Genomic DNA, 16,282 nt, shown 5'->3' with positions numbered 1-16,282 from the left:
GATACTGCCTTACTCTGCTAGTCTGTGTATGACCCTGCCTGTCCCCTACCACACTTCCGTGTTCTGACTTTGACGTCAAGATTTGTTGCTGACCTGGTCTGCCTAACGGCTCAACCCCCAACCAAATCTCCACTTTGGATTATACCTTAAAACAGGTACCTTACACAAAGGCCCTGATTTCCTATTGTGCCTAGGCGCATTTCCGTGGGCAAACGTCTAATTTTTACTATCGACCATCTACTTTTACCCCGCTAAGAGATTTACTAAAGAGAAGCGTCAACATGTTGACGCCAAATCGAATTTACTAACAAGACACAGGTCAGGAATCAGACTCAAAAAGCAGACTTGCTAAGAGGCACGTCTAACACCATGAAAAATCACTGCAATTTGCTTTGCCAAAAATCAGGACTTCACTTTAAACAATATCTGCCATTTCCAAAAAAAATGTAAAATGTGTTAAAAAGTTTTTTTTTAAGCAAGGCAACACAGTGAAGAACTAGACGCTTGTGCAGCGTATTTTGCCGGTATAAATGCGCATGTGCAGAACACATATTTTAGACGTCCTCTGTGGGCGCTTGCTTTTTAAGCCGCTGTTCAATAGTAAATCTATGTGTGGAGTTCTCTGACAGACGGCACTCGGTCATGTTTACTGTGTTTAACATACAGCACTAGGTATATCTTTATGTATTCTAATTTGATTTCCTTAGTTCTATTGATTCTATTTTAGTTTCTTATCCTTTATAATTATTTCTGTAATGATTTTACTTATTTCGAAAGTCTACATAATATTTATTTTGACAGCTGAATGTAAAAATAAAGGTCTGCAACTAAAAAAAAAAAAAAAAAAACAAAAAAAACAGCGTGGGGGGACGAGTGAGCGCCCCCCCCCGAACCATACCAGTCCACATGCCCTCAACATGGGGTGGTGGGGGTTGCTTTGGGGCCGGGGGGCTCCATCCCAAAGCACCCCCCCATGTTGATGGGGACAAGGGCCTCTTCCCCACAACCCTGGCTGGTGGTTGTGGGGGTCTGCAGGCGGGGGGCTTATCAGAATCTGGAAGCCCCCTTTAACAAAGGGGCCCCCAGATCCCCCCCCCCAGTGAATGAATCTGCGGTACATGGTCCCGCTACTAATTCACAAAAAAAGCAAAAGTGTAGTGTTAAAAAAAAAAAAAAAAAAAAAAGAAAACACACACACTACAAGACCTTTAATAAAACAATGTCCCCCTGAAGTAGATCCAACGTCAATCACGGCGACCTGAAAAAAAAAAAAAAAAAGCTCCGTTCTTGACAGAGGCTAGCTGCCTTATGTAGGAGCCAGGCTGACCGTTCTTAAATAGGTAAGTGGTGGGGAAAGACAGGGACATCAAACACGTGATCCCACCCCATGTGACATCAATGATGGGGCAGGGTCACTCGGATGATGTCCCCGGCTGGCCCTGCCCCTTACCTATTTAAGAACTGACACCCTGTCTTCTGCATAAGGCAGCTAGCCTCTGTCTAGAGCGGAGCTTTTTTTTTCTTCTTTTTTCGGGTCGCCGTGATTGACGTTGGATCTACTTCGGGGGGGACATTGTTTTAGTAAAGGACTTGTCAAAAGACCCTGTACTGTGTTTTTTACACTACACTTTTGCTTTTTTTGTGAATTAGTAGCGGTACCATGTACTCATTCATGTAGGGTGGGGGGCGGTACCGGGGCCCCCTTATTAAAGGGGGCTTCCAGATTCTGACAAGCCCCCCGCCCGCAGACCCCCAAACCACCGGCCAGGGATGTGGGGAAGAGGCCCTTGTCCCCATCAACATGGGGACAAGGTGCTTTGGGGGGGGGGCGGGGTCCCCCTGCCCCAAAGCACCTTGTCCCCATGTTGATGGCATGTGGCCTGGTATGGTTCAGGAGGGGGGGGGTGCTCGCTCGACCCCCCCCCCCTCCCTGACCCGCCGGGCTGCATGCTCAGATAAGGGTCTGGTATGGATTTTAGGGGAAACCCCACGCAGTTTCTCTTTAATTTCGGTGTGGAGTTACCCCTTAATATCCATACCAGACCTGAAGGGCATGGTATGGATGGGAGAGGGAACCCCACACAGTTTTTTTAAATATTTATTTAATTGACGGAAATTATTTAAAACTCAGCTGTCAGTGGGGAACCCGCTGACAGCTGAAACATTAATGCAGGCCATAGATGGGTCAAAAACCGGCTGTTTAAAAAAAAAAAAAAAAATGAAAAATCGGTCGTTCAATAGGCCAACGTTACCACCAACGGTAAAAATAATCGGTCAATTTTCATCCTGTCTATGGCCTGCATTTTTCTTTCTTTTTTTTTTATTCTCTCTTTTTTTTTCTTCTGTTTCTTGCAGGTCACGGCTCATGTGCAGATTTTTTTATCTGTAAAAGATCGGCCGATTTGACGATAATTGCAGCGAAAAATCGGCCGATTTTTCCCCAAATTTCCCAATAAAAAAAAAAAAAGTGCCAAAAGCCCGAAAAATGGCCAACCAATTAACCCGCTAACGGCCCAAAAATCTGCCGATTTTTTTTTCGGCTGCAAAATCGGCCGATTTTAGAACAATCTATGGCCTGCTTTAGATGGGTCTAAAATCGGCCGTTTTATTTTTCGGGCCATTAGTGGGTTAATTGGTCGGCCGTTTGAGGATTTTTTATCAGTAAATTTGGAAAAAAAGTCAGCCGATTTTGACGATCATTGCCGCGAAAATTGGCCGATCGGCAAAATCAGCCGATTTTTTTTCCAAATTTACCAATGAACAATGTGCCAAAATCACAAAACGGCCGACCAATTATCCCACTAACGGAAGAGGCCCTTGTCCTCATCAACATGGGGACAAGGTGCTTTGGGGGGAGCCCCCCCTGCACCAAAGCACCCCCTCATGTTGAGGGCATGTGGCCTGGTATGGTTCAGGAGGGGGAGGGAAAAAAAAAAAAAAAAAAAAAGAATCGCTCGTTCGTCCCCCACCCCCCTTTCCTGACCAGCCAGGCTGCATGCTCGGATAAGGATCTGATATGGATTTGGGGGGGACCAAATGCAGTTTTTTTTTTTTAATTTCGGCATGGAGTTACCCCTTAATATCCATGCCAGACCCGAAGGGCTTGGTGTGGATGGGACCCCACGTCATTTTTTTTTACATTTTGGTGTGGAGTTACCTCTTAAGATACATACCAGACCCTAAGGGCTTGGTGTGGATGGGAGGGGGGACCCCATGCCATTTTTTATTTATTATGGTGCTGCTTTTTAAATGTAATTCTCCCTTTTTTTTCCTTCACTATAGCTCATAAATTCAGCTGTCACTTCCCCCAGCTAAAAGAGAAAGTTTTCTTGGAATTTATATCCCAAAAGGAAACAATGTTTACTTTGAGTTTATTAAAAGATACAAAGTTTTCTGTAACTTTAGGGAAAGTGACAAACCTTGTGAACTATAGTGCAGAAAAAAAAAAAAAAAAAAAAAAAAAAAAAAAAAAGGCTGGCATTTGCATTTGAAAGTCAGCGCCGACATACACTTTGTATTGCGAAAAAAAGTGATTAACAATTGTGTAAACCGAGGCATTATTTTCAATGGATTTTTATTCGTAAACCAAAAATTACGTTAACCGAGGCGTTGGTAAACCGAATTACGCCTGTATTAGTATTGCAATCCTTTGTATTGGGATACATAGAACCAACATACATCTGAATTAGCAACATAGCCCAACATTTGTGTCACATTTGAGATATCTGGCTAGTTATATTGACCTTGCCCAGGGACCTAGGGTTGATTCACACCACAGAAATACAGGCAGGACTTGTGTTCAACAGCTCTGTGGATTAGTGGCTAGCACTGCTACCTCACAACATTAGGGTTGTTGATTTGAATCCCAACCATGGCAATGAATTTGTGTGATCTCCATGTGACTATCCTAACATACATGTGCTGATGGCAGCATCTTTGCTTTCTGTCTAAATGATCCCTAGAATGTCAATTAGCATGAGGCCTTGTCTGTTCAAACACTTTTAAAGTTGTACCTTATGTGAATGTCAAACGATAGGATGAGACAAGGGCCTGGACTAATGATTGATTGGATAATGCTGGTTTGCACTCCACCTTCTTTTGGGAAAGTTTGTCAAACCATGAGAAGAGTGAGCGAGAGAGAGAAAAGGATTAAAAAAAAAATAAAATAATGGCATGGAGTCCCCCCCCCCCCAAATCCATAACAGACCCTTATCCGAGCATGCAGATACCGCATGCCTTCAAAGATTTATTTCCTTGGTTGAATTGCCTGCTTGGTTCACACTAGATGCTTTTGTTGGCAATTTCACTGTGTTTTCTGTAGATTTACCAATGAGTTATTGCGTTTTCAATTGTGTTTTGTATTGCAGCTTCTATTGTAGTCTATATGTGAAATCGCTACAAAATGCTGAAAAAGTTAGACAAGAACGACTTTTGAAATTGTGCTGCAGCAAATTGCTTACGTTAAGACACTCACATCTACATTCATTAGATCCGATATCAGGTATAATTTCAATTCACAAATCGCACCTGAAATCGTGCACCCTGGATGTGACTTGACATGCAATTTGCATGGCATGCGACTTGCAAATCATATGCCAAGTCACATCCTATTGGCTGCTATTAGAGCAGTCACATGGGTGCGTTTCCGACACTGATCTCTAAAGTAGTACATGTACTACTTTTGTGACGATTTGCATAGATATCTGTATCAGATGTCTTGCAAATCGGTATCTTCACTGTACGTCGCACAATTTCTAAATCCGCTTTGATGTGACCGAGGTGTAAGGCCTTTTTATGTTTGATTTCCTGAGTGTTTTTGACTTATGGGAAATGCCACATACTAGCAAAAGTGAATTGACATTTTCAGTATTGCATGCGAGATGTGGTCATGTGACTGCCTTAACTCATGCGATAATCTGCAGTGAATTGTGCCCATAGGGCCAAGAAATATTGCCAATAGGGTTCCCTTTTACATCCCTGTTCAATGTTCTGTTGTATGCTGCACAGGTACACTTCACTGTGGCTTTCTTTCGGACTCTGATTTGTGGGGCCTGTATACCAAGGGTTAACGCAGGTGGGAAGAGAATTAATCAGGTGCAAACACTTTCTCTGACCAAATGAATGACAGTGGTGGCTGTGGCCTACCTTATATAAAGAGATGCAGTAGTGGCTGATCTTTTACCTTGTACAGGCACATTATTTTCTGCAAGTCCTTCTCTGTGGTGGTTTGGGGGAGGAAGAGATATTGTGGTGAATTGCCCCAGGCCACACTCACGCTGTGATGTGGGCTGTAAATGTTTTGCATGTTCTTCCTTCTAAATTGTGCTTATTATCTTTGCATTGTAATCCTAACACGTGTCAATTGCTCTGCTCTTCCAAGTTTGCTTTATTTAGAATGAAATGCAGTTTTCAGACAAACATGATGAGAAATGTATGTATGGGGGATTTTGGGAGGTGTTTTAATTTTGGCCGGTATGTACTTTTATATTGATATTTTGAGCTGCAGCTTGTTTTGTGGATAAGCCCAAGTGATTCATATTAACCGTTTGTTTCCTGCTGTAACCTGTGAAAGCACAGTTCATTAAAAGTATAGTCTTTTAGATTGTAAGCTCTAATGAGCAGGACCGTTCTATTTTAGCAACATCAATCCTGCTTTTTTTTTCCCCACCAAGATATTGAATGTACCTACTTCTTGTTGTCCAAATAAATGTGGAATGTGTATTTGATCAATAAACATTTGGACTATGTATTTTTGGGGGGGGGGATTATTTCATGTTCGAGTTGAATGTAGCACAGTGGCTAAATGGTTAGCACTTCCACCTGGCAGTACTACGGTCGTTGGTTTGAATCCCAACCATGGCACCTCCTGCCTGAAGTTTGCATGTTCTCCCTGTGCCTGCGTTTTCCTCTGGGTACTCCGGTTTCCTCCCACACTCTAAAGACATGCTGTTAGGTTAATTGGATCCTGTCAAAATTGGCCGTAGTATATGTATGAATGTAAGTTAGGGACCTTAGTACGCCCCTTGAGGGTTAGAGACTGATATGAATTTACCAGATACATATGTAAAGCGCTGCACCCCTAACACTTATTTTTGCTAGCTATATAATATGCCCAAATCTTCCTTGTTAGAGCACACATATGGAAGTATGTCCAAAATAACAAACAAAAGCCCCCTACTGCACCACAAGACCATGTTATGTACCAATGAATAGGTCGTGTTCAATGTCCAGCTAGCTATTCTTTTTCTACAATCCTCTTAACAGTAATAAATTGGGCCCCCCAGTTTATATTGACTTAGGGCCTTTACCGGCAAATATATATTCGCCAATGTCATATACTGTCAGGGCAGGAGCTGTGGAACGGACAGGCAGGCCTAGAGGCAGGGTCACACACTGACTGACGACAACCACCACCCACAAACCGGAGTCCCTCAGGGCGCGGAGTCTAAGTCCCAGGCTGCCTTTCACCAGGGCCCCTGATGGTGGGGATGGACTTGACTCAGCCAGAAACCAGGTTGCGGCCCCGAAACACCCCAGCTGCGGTAATGGCCTCCGCCAATGGCGTGTAGCTGGTAGGAATCAGATCAGACAATAGCGTAGTCGGGCAGGCCAGGTCGACAACAATGGGACAAACGGTACAGAACAGTAGACAAGAATCACAGGTCACAGGTTGGGTTCAGCAACGGGAGGTCAGATCAAAGGAAAAACGCAGAGAATGGTCTAGTCACAAGCCGAGTCAGATTCCAGGAGAGTCACAAGAGTATACACAGAGCTGTTGCAACACTAACACACAAGACACGAATGCAAAGAGCATGTGCGGACAACAGACCTATATGTAATCAACCACACCCCTCTGGGGGATGGACCTCAGAGGCCCGAAGGCATAAAAAGACTCCCACCATGCTCTTTGCAGAAACCCAAGATGGATGCCAGCATATGGAGCAGCACAACCTCTGGGAAAAAGGTAGGACCTTGACATATACACAGTATAGCTGCAAGCATACATTCCCCAATGCCAAATCCACAATAGAACTGCAAACATATATTTGCGAATGTCATACACAATGTAGCCACATGTAAAATTGCTATGGTGCACAAATAAATGCCAAGATGGCTGTTGGAGGAGGCGCTAGAGCAGCTGTCATACCGGAAATACGCCATGACATTTGAAAAAGGATGTTTGCACACAACCGGAAGTGGTAGTGGGGAGTGTTAGTGGATGGGAGTGTGGTTAGGAGAGTTTTATGGTAATTTGCAAATCTATTTTTTAGTTTTGTGAAATTCCAGACCACATCTGGACATGGCGAGATCGCTATTCTCCACCAAGGAGCTGATCCTCATTTGCCGGGGAAACATTACTAATAGTTGTATTTTCAGTTGAAAACATGTCCAATTCCTAGATCCACTGAGCTACATAGAAGAGGTTCAAGGTTCTTCCTAACTATACAGGTGGCACAGACACAAACATACACCCAGGGCCACAGCATACCTGACAGCCCCCTACCGCCAGAGAAAATATCCAAATTATATTTATGGTAAAAAATACACTAAAAACATTATTAATTGACATAATCCCAACCATATTCCTGTGAAATCAAAATGATAAAAATGTACTGAGTTCATAAATCATAAAGCTGTGTGTGTAATTGAGGTCTTGGGGCTCATTCACATGGGTGCTGTGGCCTGTAGAATGGGAATCAGTGGTTTCTTTTTGTGGCTATCGCAGTTTGCAGGCAACCTACCATATTTTTCTCTCCATAAAATGCACCTGACCATAAGACGCACCTAGGTTTTAGAGGCAGAAAACAGGAAAAAAAATATTCTGAACCAATGGACTGCAGACATAGATACAGGAGATGACCAGAGACTGCGGACACAGTACAGGAGATGACTGCTGACACAGTACAGGAGATGACTGCTGACACAGTACAGGAGATGACTGCTGACACAGTACAGGAGATGACTGCTGACACAGTACAGGAGATGACTGCTGACACAGTACAGGAGATGACTGCTGACACAGTACAGGAGATGACTGCTGACACAGTACAGGAGATGACTGCTGACCTTTGGGGAGGGGGGGGGGAGCGGGTACCTGAATTTGACAGGTACCCGATCTTACTTCCGCGGAGTTGTTCTTTGGTGAGTGTCCGCTCTGCAGCGGGACCTTACCTGTTCCTCTATCCAGCAGCGCGCTGTCTTCCCGGCTTCTGTAGTGTGGGCGCTCGGCTTGACAGCCGGGTGCCCAGTGCGCATGAGCGAGAAGCGCTGCGCTTTGTGATTGGTCCAGCGGCTTCTGGGACCTGTCATGTGTCCCAGGTGCCGCCTTACCATTCACAAAGCGCACCGCAATTTGCGCATGCGCACTTGGCCCCCGGCTGTCAAGCCGAGCACCCACACTACAGATTCCGGGAAGACAGCTGGATAGAGGAACAGGTAAGGTCCTGCTGCAGAGCTGAGCGGCCGGCCCGGTATTCTGACAAGGCGGCGGTGGAAATACCGGACTGGCCACTCCATATAACGCACTGACATTTTCCCCCCTTTTTTTTGGGGGAAAAAAAAGTGCGTCTTATGGAGCAAAAAATATGGTATGTTACACAATGGAAATGCTGCAGGTCATAATTTGACAAGCATATGGGTGCAGGTGTACAGCCCTGAACACAGACAGTAAGCATTCAGGGCCACTTCCCCACACCTTCACACCTGTCAGATTAAAACCTGTGTTCACACAGCTGCTCTGTCCCCATAGTGTAACAGGTGGCTCCAGCCACATGAACAACCCCCTCATTCATCCTGTACAGGACAGAGGACCTGTGTGAATGGGGCATTTTTTACTTTTTTTTCCTCAGCTCATTACTTTCAATGGGCTGCCTAATGTGTGGCAACATGCAAAAATACTGCAGGCATGGTATTGTAAAAGTGTGTTGCACCTAACCGCACAGTAGTGTGGTGCCATGCGTTTTGGTGGCTGTGAATGCATCTGTGTTTACTAGACATGTGGAGGTGCAATTAAGTTTTCATCATGGTACCTGCACACATCTGCAGAGGGCATTGCATTTCTTTGCTGTGCTGGACAATGCATGCTCTTGCATGCATTTCTGCACCACAAATGGTGTGAGCAAGTCCTAAGGGCCAGTTCACACTATAGAAACAGTCTAGATGTGTTCCAGATGCGTTTTTGCATGCACTTTTTTGATGCATGGGTAGCGTGTTCCAGAGCATTTTGGATGTGGTTTTGATGTGTTCCACTGCATTTTGGATGTGTTTTTGGTGTGTTCCAGTGCAGTTTGGATGCATTTTTGACATGTTCCAGTGCATTTTTTTATGCATTCCAGTTATTTTTTCCCCTCTTTTTCTAAAATTTAATTAGGGACATGTGCGTTTTAGTGCGTTCCAGGGCGTTTTACCGTGTTCCAGTACAGTTCTATGCATAAACAATGCAGGCTGTTGGACTTTTTTGCCAGCACCTGCAACGCACTGGAACTGCAAGTGCTGTTGTGAACTATGACATTGACAACCATATAACCTTTCTGTGCGTTTTGGATGCAAAAAAAGCAACTGAAACACATATAGTGTGAACCGGCCCTAAAGGTTATTATAGGTCAGGGAAAGGGACTGATCAGGAATTGTGAATTCAATCAGACTAGTGGTGAGATACAATCAGGAATCATATAATATTGCGAGATCTGAGCTGTAGGTGATAGGAAATGAGACACATTAACAAGATCAATAAATAAATAGTTAAATAAAAAGAGTGGGGATACATAGATTTGCAGATGGAACAGGTGATGACAGGGGGGGGGTGGGAACAGGTGATGACAGGGGGGGTGGGAACAGGTGACGACAGGGGGGGTGGGAACAGGTGACGACAGGGGGGGTGGGAACAGGTGACGACAGGGGGGGGTGGGAACAGGTGACGACAGGGGGGGGTGGGAACAGGTGACGACAGGGGGGGGTGGGAACAGGTGACGACAGGGGGGGGGTGGGAACAGGTGACGACAGGGGGGGGGTGGGAACAGGTGACGACAGGGGGGGGTGGGAACAGGTGACGACAGGGGGGGGTGGGAACAGGTGACGACAGGGGGGGGTGGGAACAGGTGACGACAGGGGGGGGTGGGAACAGGTGACGACAGGGGGGGGTGGGAACAGGTGACGACAGGGGGGGGGTGGGAACAGGTGACGACAGGGGGGGGGTGGGAACAGGTGACGACAGGGGGGGGTGGGAACAGGTGACGACAGGGGGGGGTGGGAACAGGTGACGACAGGGGGGGGTGGGGGGTGGGAACAGGTGATGACAGGGGGGGTGGGAACAGGTGACGACAGGGGGGGGTGGGGGGTGGGAACAGGTGACGACAGGGGGGGGGTGGGGGGTGGGAACAGGTGACGACAGGGGGGGGGTGGGGGGTGGGAACAGGTGACGACAGGGGGGCAGGGGGGGTGGGAACAGGTGACGACAGGGGGGCAGGGGGGGTGGGAACAGGTGACGACAGGGGGGCGGGAACAGGTGACGACAGGGGGGGTGGGGGGGAACAGGTGACGACGGGGGGGGTGGGGGGGAACAGGTGACGACGGGGGGGGGGGGGTGTGGGAACAGGTGACGACAGGGGGGGGGGGGTGGGAACAGGTGACGACAGGGGGGGGGGGGGGTGTGGGAACAGGTGACGACAGGGGGGGGGGTGGGAACAGGTGACGACAGGGGGGTGTCAAGTTGTATAAGGAGAGAGGTTTAAGAGCTCATTCACACTTGACTTTATTTCTAACTCTTGCCAAACGCCCCTATAGTGTTTGACAGGCATTTGGGAAGCATTTTTAACGCTCCTCAAATGCTCCCCAAACGCCCTATGTGCGGTTTTGAGGCATGTGATAAGCATTTACCAAGCGTTAAAACTGCACCACAAATGCCTGTAATTAAGTTAAATGGTAGTGACGCACCGAAAATGCCTCACAACCACACCGCAAACGTCTGCCAGGCATTTGAAGAGTGGCACCATAGACTTGAATGGGAGGCTTCAACTCCTCCTGACTTGACATGAGGCGCCAGTTTTGCCGTGATGCAATGCTAACGCTTCAGTGTGAACAGCACTATGTGCTGCCATGCGCAGAGTTTTCATAGGCGTTTTTATTGTATCCGAATAAAACATCGGTGTCTGAAATGGATACAATGTTGCAACCGCAAGACTTTTCATGTAAAATATAGCGGAGCTCTCTGCAAGGGACAGAAGTAAAAATGCCGGCTGTAGACGGGAAGAAAATCGGCCAATTTTTTTTGCCGTTGGTGGTAACGTCGGCCGATTGAACGACCGATTTTTGTTAAAAATGGCTGTTTTTTCACATATACTAGGCCCAATTAACCTAACAGCATGTCTTTGGAATGTTGGCAGAAACACACCCATGCAGAGAAAGCATTCAAACTGAGATGCAGCCATGACTGAGATTAGAACTCATGACTCGCGTGCTGTAAGTTCTGAATTCTAACCACTAAGCCACTGTAGGAGACAGAGTTTGAGCTGCAATGTAGAATAGTTATATTGTTTAAAAATAATGATAAAGCGAGCGCTGGTAAAATTATATAGACTACTAAAATGGTATTACACAAGATAAATATAGGTATAGATATGAAGGTAGCAGCTAGCACTCAGGGTATTGGCAACAGTCCCAGAATAGAAATATGTTAAAGTAATAGTGCAGCGCTATAGATGCATGTTATCAATCATCAACGCATGTAAAATAAAAAAAGTGCAAATAATTGCAATAATGATGTAAACTGGTAAATGCTGCTAAAAAATGTTCATATAATAATTTCTGAATAATGGAATGTCATTTGTGAGAGAATGCCTATGAAAGGCACATGTGGTTTATCTGTGACGGACAGTAGTGCAGACGGTTTATCCGTGACGGACAGTATGGCGGACGCTCCTCAATGGCGGCGGCGTGGTTTAGCAATAGGGCTCCACTCAATGCATTTTGTGTACCAACACGCCCTCAGGGGAACACCAATAGAACGTGTTGGTACACAAAATGCATTGGGTGGATCCTTATTGTTGACGTCATGCCGCTGCCATTGAGGAGCATCTGCCATCTTGGTACTAACTTGGGGGGATAACAGATGCTGCTGAATCTGTGGGCAGCCCATTAGGGTTTTCAAGCACCTCTGGAAGGCTACTATGGGCTTTGCGGCCCCGTGCTCGAATTCTTGGTGGCTGCAGTTACATTACGTTACTAGTGCTAGCCAAGTTGCCAACACTGCTGGTGTTTGCCACTTCACCATGAAATGCTGCAGTGCTGGTGTCTAAAAGGCTAGGAGTTACTCCATTGCTGGTGCTTGCCAGATCACCAAAAATATTGCAGCACTAGTATTTGCACCCTGCTGCGTCTGAGTATAATTATATATTTGTAGCATTTCAGCAACATGGGGTCGGGTATGCTGTGTTTTGGCAGGGACCTCTTCACCATCGTCAGAGCTAGCTGTCAGGGTGCCGCTGCTTTCTACAGGTTTGTATTCTAAGCCTGATTCTGACAGTGAGTGTCACGATATAAGGTCAGGTTCAGAGACCAGTTGCTATAGCAGTAAAAGGCTTACCTGAAACCAGCAGGATAGGTACACCAGCTAATCCCCCTGGGAATGACGCAGGCTCACCTGAGGTGCGGGGTCTAAGTATTAACCGGTATTCACCAGAGCTCCTCGCAGATCTCAGGATCACCCCACCAGGGAATGAGCAGACTGGGAACCAATAACAGATCAACAGGTTAGGGGTCAGACGAAAGCAAAGTCAGTCACAAGCCAAGGGTCGGTCACAAATGGTAGCAGATCAATCGTAGTACGTTAGAATGAGACAAAATCATGGTCAGAAACAAGCCAAAGGTCAGTAGCGGAGGTGTAGCCAGCAGCAGGAACAGTAGCAGGATATTGGCTGGAAAGGCACAGTAATCTGGCAAGGAGAAAGTGCATGGACATGGATTTATAAGGAAGTTCATGGGAGGAGCAAGGAGTTCAAGGTTCAAGAGTAAACAAGGCACAAGGCAGGATTATCCAAGAATTGTCAAGGGAGCTGTCCAGCATTCCAGATAGCTCAGTGAGAAGAGACATTGCCTCTCATTGCAGAAGGACCAGGTTCAATCCCAGGCTCTGACAGTGAGGTATCCCTTTTGCTCTCATCTGTCATGCTCAGAATCCTGTACGCCTCCTTACTAGTGTACTTTTTTTTCTGGACATTTTGAGTACTATAGGAATAAGAGCTCCTAGCTGGCAATCAGGGACTGCTTGTGAGCTAGAAATAAAATTAACTGCTAGTGCTAGAAGAGATCTTGCTAGCACTGCGGTTTTGTGCACAATGTATCAGAGGTGGCAGTGATCAGAAAAATTATGCTGACACTGTACTTTTTGATGGGGTGTGCTAAATGAAAGGGCTGGCAGTGTTTGGGGCTCATCCTACTAACACCACATTTTTGGGGACACTAGTAAAGTTCTGATCGTGACCAGGATATGGATGCAGAAAGATACTATACTAGTAATGACTTATAGTGTGGCAAGCAATCAGGAACTGGCACTACACTAATTCTGATGCTATCTGGCATTGCTACTGACACTAAGACAGTGATTGGTGATAATACTGTACACTGCACTAATGACACTGGTTGGGTGACAGAAGTGATCAATAATGCCATTGAGGGGTTAGCTTTGTGCCTAACAAGTGTATGTGCGCTGCTTTTACTCACAGATCTGGCTGGGTCTCTCCTTGATCTCAGTTCTGATTGGCAACTGAGACCAGGGAGAAAGAACCAGACAGATCCCGTATGTTGTGTTTACTAACACACAGATCTCTGTGCTGTGGTTGGCCACACCGATCAGCAGGTTTACAGCCAAAGTCATTGACTGTAGCCGGTTGGCAAACACATGCTCTCACAGTGCAGAGCAATAGGGTCTGTATAAACCAGGAAGTTCAGTGCGATGTACGGGTATGTTGCAGTGCCCAGAGGAGTCATCAGCCAGCAGTAAAATCATTACTGGCCAGTAGGCAAGTGGTTAAACCAATATAACACAAAAAATGGTACTACCAGCAATCAATACTTTTAGGATTGCTGCCGTTCAAAGGTGTAATATCCCTTTTAAAACTAAAAAAAAAATAAATGAGCGCTGTCCTCATCCATGTACACAAATATGAAAATAAAAAACAAATGTGCCCAGGAAATTATATGACAATTATTATATAACCATAAAATACTGCATGCTCAACCTAGTGTCCTTAGCAGATCTTCTCTTTCCGCTTAGCACCTATCACCAAAAATATATACAGTACATAATCCATATGCTGTGTAGTCCTTATAAAGGGATTCTCAAATCATGCATATATGTGCTCCATGCTCCAACCGTGAATCCTGCAGATCTGTTATTTCCTCTTCTCATTTGTTTCACACATGCACTGTACTCCCCTGAATGTGCTTTCCCACTCACCAGAGGTTTTTGACCCTATACCTATACAACTATATGAGTCTTAACAGCTTTCTGATACTTCACAACAGCATCGATGGAAATAAATGACCCTCTATTTACTCTCCTGTGGCACCAATTCTTTACACCTGACCCCCATTCATACCACCTTCCAAGACTTATATTACTCTATATGCATCAAGAACAATGGCATAGCATAATAGCGTTTTTTTTTAAAATCAGACAACAAGGCTAAATGCACTCACTTAGTATTAAAAGTGTCAAGCAATGATAGGACTCTCATCCCGGAAGTGCGGCTATAACGTGTGCTCCACACGCTGGATGAGACGTCACAGGAGGTGCATTCTACATGGTTCGTCCTACCCAGGGCCTCTTCAGGAACTGCAGTTTATGGTCTCGGTTGCCCAATATACATATCTAAACTCCTCCTAATCCACCATAAAAGTATTATCTATAAAAGCATAAAACCATAAAAGTATGATGCTATTTTGGATCCCTTTGTTCTTGCTGTATATAGAGTAATATATGCCTTGGGAGGTGGTACCAGAGTAGGGTGGGATGTATAGTGACTGTTCACTGTAAAAGTCAATCACAAGCTATCACAGCAATCATGCGATCGAGAGTCAGTCTTCCCAGCTACCAATCATTAATTAGTATAAGACCTGCAGCTCTGGAGCTGCCAATGACAGCTCCGTTTCTGTGCTTGGAATGTGATGTGGGGCACACTTCCAGCACAAACACAGAAAAGCACAAATTTGACCCCACTGAAAAATACCCACTTCATTGAGGATGCATATTTGCATATGCTTGGCAGGAAGGGTTTAACATTCTGTGCTTTCCCAAATATTGATATTTAGTTAGGAAAACCTAAATTACTTGAGTTATATGAACTTAAAATGTTACGTAGTGTTAGCAAAATGTTGCTTTATTCATTACAGGCAATAAATGTGAAACTGTTACAAAGAGCCTTACATACATTCATATTAGTCCCAGCCCTCAAGGAGTTTACAATCCAAAATTCCTAGCTCCCATACAGTATAAATGCCAGTTAACCTACCAGCACACTTTGGAGTGTGGAAGGAAACACATGCAAGCACAGGAAGTTACAAACGTAAGGCATATTTAAAAAAAAGAGTATGTGAAAATCAATCATTCACTGCAGATAAAACAAACTGAGCAAAGTGGTTTACAGTCACTGAAATTTTCTGTTCTATTCATATATTAGAGTAGTAGTTCAGTTTAGAGCAGCGATAATTAAACAGCAGAATGGGTCATGGAGGAATTGGCTAGTGAGCAGGAAAAACAGATTTAGCAAACCATTTATCTATGTTATATTACCAGGATTTAACCTACTGGAAGACTATCAAAGTTTCATCATGCTCAACTATCCGAGATAAGCAATAATGAAAAAGGCCTGCGCACAGCAATCCCAGCACTCATAGTAGTGTTAGATCTACGCAGTTTAATATGATCCTTAGGCAACAGCTGCTGGCTGCTTTTTGGCCACTGGGAATCCCTCTAAGCCAGCCACTCTCTGCTCGCATGTCATAGATCAAGGATCAACCTGTCAACCTATACACACCAAGAATGCAGCAATTGCAGTGTCACCCTGCTCTGCAAGAAATGTTGATTAGCTCCAGCATGCTAGTAAAAGGTGCTGATTGGAGGTTTCTTAGAAAGTACTCTTTCACCTGCCTATGGCAGACCACAGTCACAGTGGGAGGGATCCAACTTCTGTCCCACAGATTGGTTGCAGGTCCAATACAGAGTTAATGTACTGCACCAGTAGTGGCTACACATGTGGCATGCGGCTAGACAAAACCTGGATCCACA

General features: G+C 45.2%; 1 protein-coding gene across 2 annotated transcripts in view; it reads right to left on the bottom strand.

The window, feature by feature from the left end:
- Positions 1-16,282, bottom strand: part of SMTNL1 (smoothelin like 1) — a 525,456-nt gene that overhangs the window by 507,977 nt on the left and 1,197 nt on the right. The gene's annotated exons all lie outside the window — the stretch shown is intronic.

Source organism: Staurois parvus, unplaced genomic scaffold (genome assembly GCF_062004578.1).
Source record: "Staurois parvus isolate SC_StPar_1 unplaced genomic scaffold, SC_StPar_1.0 ptg000937l, whole genome shotgun sequence".
In the NCBI taxonomy this organism is placed as follows: Eukaryota; Metazoa; Chordata; class Amphibia; order Anura; family Ranidae; genus Staurois; species Staurois parvus.
The sequence above is the reverse complement of the archived record's forward strand: the minus strand, read 5'-3'. Positions and strand labels throughout refer to the sequence as shown.